The sequence below is a fragment of the Strongylocentrotus purpuratus genome, unplaced genomic scaffold, assembly GCF_000002235.5.
Source record: "Strongylocentrotus purpuratus isolate Spur 01 unplaced genomic scaffold, Spur_5.0 spur5_scaffold_6, whole genome shotgun sequence".
NCBI classification, from domain to species: Eukaryota; Metazoa; Echinodermata; class Echinoidea; order Camarodonta; family Strongylocentrotidae; genus Strongylocentrotus; species Strongylocentrotus purpuratus.
Genome location: NW_022145612.1, coordinates 4060835 through 4066503, shown reverse-complemented (window position 1 = coordinate 4066503; position 5669 = coordinate 4060835).

Genomic DNA, 5669 nt, shown 5'->3' with positions numbered 1-5669 from the left:
GTTGTGCTACCATTATTGGTTTATTGTGTTGGGAAATCAGTCCTCTCACTTTCTCTCCCTCCCTCTCACTCACGGCACATTATACAAACACTCCGTTTTCTCTCCTACGGACAGTTTTATTGAAATAAGGGTTATATTCATAGGCCACTTCTGTCTTTACGGATATAGGGCCCAGGGATCCGCCTTATAGCACCTATCGGGTTGCAGGGCGAAAGCCCCTGCCCAGCTCTCGACTGATCTTAGCAATTCAGAACCTTTAAGATAACTGTCTTGAGCGATAAATATATACAATTTGCTACCCAAAACTTGCATTGGTTGGGGTAATCATAACAGCTTCTACCAATTTTAAAATTTAGTTCACTTGCTTTCGTTCACTCCTGTGGACTTTTGTAAGCGAAATTATTATTAGCAGTTTCTTGATGTCTTCTGCCTCGAGATCACTGGATTGAAGATAGGTGATCACGAATAGCCAGAGTTCCTATTCAGTGAAGGATCAATCATTTTTATCCAGATGAATTCTTTCGCCTTTCTTGACCAGAAGTGTGGTTCAAACTCAGTAAATAAGGTCATCTTAATATCAAACGTTGTGTCTGTTCTGTAACTGATGATGAGATGGAATGCTCAATCTGAGCCTGGGCTATTCTGTACTCCTTTAAAAAAGCACAAAAAGGCACATCATTCACAGGCCACTATCTCCTAACCAGACTTATCGAGCGTTATACTAGTACCAAACAAAACAAATGAAAAGAATGAAATAAAACCAAAAGACAACATAATCATAAAATATAGATTTATATAATCTCACGAGTCACGATGTACGGGGAAAAAACATAACATTTATTTTCATGTGCTAAACCTGAGTCACCCGTTCACCTACAGTGGCAGGGTCCGTTAGGCTCATCATTCGGCAACCATCTCCCAGGCAGGAATCGCTTACACTATTATATACCGGGCCCTTTACCTTAACCCTAATAAGGCACGATTTTTCTAATTGTTCGGGAACACATATGGATGGCGCCCCGCCGCTTGCTGACTTTTTTCTTTCGAGTCTTGCGCATCTTTAAAAAAAAATGAAAATCGGACATACAGTTACAAGGTCACGTGACCTTTTGTCTTTGCATGTCAACCCCCAAATCGCTAATTTTTGTGATTTTTGTACAAAACATATAGAAATATCATTTTTCCTAGAAATTGATCAAACATTGGTCATTTGGTCTTGTTTAAAGTTTAGGTGGTTGTTTTGGGGGTCAAAGTAGTTGAATTGTAGTAAGAAATAAAATAAAACAACAAAAACAATAAAATTCATAATTTAAAAAAAACACTGAACATAAGAAATTATCAAAACAAGAGATAACATATAAGGAATAAGCTGGCTCTTCCAATTTTTTTTTGTCGTATTATTATTCCAAATGGTTAATGAATATATGTGGTGGAAAAGAATTTATGAGTTGTGATTTATGACCTTCTTTGCATAAATTACCATAAATATGCAAATGAGTGGATTTTTTCAAAAATTGAAATTATCATATTATTCTATATACACTTCACTTGACATGCGTTCAAATTTTCGCGGAGATCGGCCGTTTCACGGCCGAGATCTTAAGGGGGGCAATAATGCCCCCCGGCCGTACTAAGACCTCAAATAGCCCGGCCTTTTTAGGGTTAAACTATAGGTGAACGGCACGCTAGGAAATTTAAATAAAAAATATTTGCAGGCTTTCTTCTTTTAGGTAGGATTTTTTCCTTCTGTAGACCCTAGAAATAAGAAGCTTAGTAGAATTTAGTAAATTTTATTCCTGGCCGGGAGATGGTGACTTGTGAATGATGTGTCAGGCCTTTGCCTTCATATTATGTTGCAGGTGAACTGCACGCCCAGTCAACTGTTTCTTTCTTCTTTAATTAATTAATTTATTTGTTATTTATTTCCTAAAGGATAGTTGTCCCGGGGAAAGTTGTTCTAGAGGATGGTTGTCGTATAGGGGGTATAGTTGTCAGGGTGGTAGTTGTCCGGGGTAGTTGTCCTATAGGGGGTAGTTGTCCTAGGGGATAGTTGTTTGGGGGTAGTTGTCCGGGGGTAGTTGTCCCGAGGGTAGTCGTCCTAGGGGGTAGTTGTCCTAGGGGTTGGTTGACTATAGGTGGTTATCCGGGGGTAGATGGCCAGGGGGTAGGTGTCCTAGAACCATTTACAAGTATAAAAAATAGTATACATACCACAAAATTATTATCATACTCGGTATATATCATATTTCGGTAGATAGGCCTATTAGAAAATAAATCCCGTCGTTAAGACAGAACCAAAGAAGGTGGTGTTCACTTACCAAAAACTGTGCAGAACAAGGTGGAAGATCAGTGAAGATTGTTGGTTAAATAGGAGTTAAATACCTGATTATGATGAGAGACGCTCCTATTAAAGGGCGGGTTCATAGAAAATCACAAATATGGCAAATAGCGTATTACTAGAAACTGGTAAGCTAACAGATGGCCATCATGCAAGTTTTAGTTCAACTACATATCGGGTGATTTATAAAAATACAAATAAAACAACCTCTATAGCATCTGGGATATGCGAGAGATTCGCCGGAAAAATAACGATGTTTTAATGCCGTCACAATATGAACCAACCCTGCCCAAGCAGACGACACCCCATAAAGAATGAACATAATTGCAATGCTTTTATTTCTCAAATTATAATGAGTTTAGTGTATATAAATGTGATGGAATTTTACACCATTCTGAAAACTAAATTCTTTTGTTTATAAATACACAGGATAGGGGTTAATGAACAATCAAAGAAACCACACTTTCAAATTAAAAAACCTCCGGAATGATAGCATGGACGTCATTTGTTCCCTCTTGAAACGCCGAACCTGCCGCGGTGTATGCAGCTGAAAATACAGTCGTCCTATTTTGTTTACAAGCGACAGATTCCTTTTTCTTCTTTTTTCCTTGCATTTTTCATCCAAATAATACCATGCACGGGGTTTAGAGTGAGGCAATAGATTAAACATGTCGCCTGAGGGTATTGAAGTAAGAGAAATAACTGAAGAAAAGATGACAAAACAGGCAGTGAAATTGTGTGAGATGTCATGGGACATCGTCTGCTTGTGCACATCATGTTCAACATGTGACGTCATATCTCAGCAGCGACTGGAGAGCTTTTCAGGTGCTATGTCGGGGCTGTATCTAAGCGTTTTGTAATTGTTAATAATCATTACTTTGAATGTTGTCTTAGCATTGGCTTTTGATAACCTTGGCCAATCAAAGTGTCACCTTTGCAATAATGACATTTAAGTTAGTTTTTTAAATCAATGAATTTTCTCTTTAAACATGACCGCTGAACGAGATAAGACTCAATTGATAATACTCTCATCTTAACCAGTAGTATATAATATATTCTGATTTTGCTTGTCATCGCGAGCTCTCTGAAAGATGGCTTTGTCTTGTCGGAGGAAGTCATTGTCCCCGTCAGCTTTGTCATTGTCGTATCCTTCCCCATCTCAAATTATTGAACGAACGCCGAGCCTGGAACATACCGAAGAAATACCAAAGTGGGATTGAAAAGAAAACACTCTGAAACGATTATTATGCAAATCTGCCTAATCGGTACCCAATCTCTCTTATTCCTATTCACAATGAAAGTTTGCTTGTAAGAGGCGATATAGGGCGAATCCACGGTACATGGGCGGCAATCCCTGTGAGAGGGGGGGGGGGGTGGGTTTTTTTTAAGGGGGATTTTTCTAAATGCAAACAAAATTTTAAAAATTGTATATAAAAAAAAGACTAAGAGCTACAACACAGTATTGAGGATCTGAAGTGTTTTAAAATGCATTAAGTTTCGCCATCCGAAATGGTATTACAAATTCAAACATTCTCCTGTGTTTTACAAGACAGTGCTAGACGATGTAAAGTACCAATATAGGAATTATTGCTGGGTCAGAAATTAAACATATATTTTTTTGTCTGACACGGCATACCTTTAAAAAAGATTGTGGATATAAATATCAGACTATGATTTGCCTGTGTGATTGAATGTACTCTAATTAAAAAGCAAATTTTCAAATCACAAACTGTTCTCGGTCGGCCACGATGCAACTTCACCACCCCAAAAAAAGATAAGCACAATTTACCGAGGAAGTCGCTATAATACAAAGTAATATGTATCCGGCGCGCGTGGTCTAGTGAAGAGGCAGACTGTGGATTAAATTGTCGGCATCACTCCCGAGTCTTGAGCGATAGAAACTTTAATCAATCCCTCGATAAGGGCATATGCTCCTTTTGATAAGGGAAAGCGAGAGCGCAAAAGAGAAAAAATGAAAGGGGAGAAAAAAAAGAAACGAAAATATGGACATTTATAAAGTTTGAGGATCTCGTAATTCCACTTCCCAATAAATAATTTATTATATAAATAAGCGCCTTTGATTGTTTCAAACTTTTAGAAAAAAACAAAAGCAAATTAAGCAACAACAACCAAATTCCACTGGACAGTGCCAGGCGCGTACGCAGGGGGGGGGGGGGGGTATGGGGGTTAACCCCCCTTTCATTTTGTTATGTGTTTTTTTTTCCGGAGCAAACCCCCCTCCCTTTGTGTGTGTGTGTTGTTTTTTTTTTATACCAATAGCTTACCTAAAAAAGGTGACCTTACCCCTCTCAACGGAGCAAAAGGTCAAATGTTCAAATTTCGAGACCCCCCCCCCCCCGTTTATTCAGCGGCTGGCTGAATCGTTGCGACATTTACGGCCCGATTTTTAAAAAAAAATCCGAGCTTCAAAATGCCCCATAGAGAGAAGAAAAAAAAATGCCCTGCTCCCTCGCTTACACCGGGGGGTGGGGGGGGGGGGGGGGGTTATATCTTCTCGGAACTTTATTTTCAGGATTGATCAATGTAGTTCTGAGAAGATACACAATTTATCTATCAAGAAGAAATCATATTGCCACAATAATTTCATGAAAAGAAAAAAGAATAAACAGTATTCAAACTCAGTACTAATGTCTTGTCAGAAGATAATTATACGGGGTCGAGTATACGAGACCTTCAGATCCAAGAAAGTCAAAACAAAGGCAAAAACAAAAAATATAGGTGGGGGGGGGGGGGGGGTAATAAATACCGCTAAAATCTATTTGTATTTTTTTTTTCTACAGCAGGGGGGGGGGGTTCTTTTCTCTTTTTGGATCCGCCTATGTCAAGGCTTAAGAAATTCTCTCTTATTATAGTTAAAACCTAACAAAACTGTATTAAATGAATGAAACAAATTTGTTATAAAAGAGACAACGAAAATATCCCTCTTTGACTCTTGAAAGAAATATAGGAATTTAAAACTTGGCAGCTTGCTATTAAAAGCTATGATACCTCGCTCAGGCTTGTGGGGAACGATGTTGAAATTACTTTGAAATGTGATAGATATGACAGACTTCCTTTCCACTATCACATACCCTAGTTGAGCGCGCGGACGACATGTACTTCATGGAGACGAGACTGCTCCGGAATGATAGAGTTTATGCTTTAATTAAATCTTTAAGAGCAAGAGTTATCATATTTGCTAAAAATATAATTATGAAAATATTTTTAAAGAGTTTAAATTAATTAAATAATTATGTTGATTGAAATAATTGTGAAAAATTAAATTTTAACAGGATCATATTGTAATCTATTGGTAATAACAATTGAACGA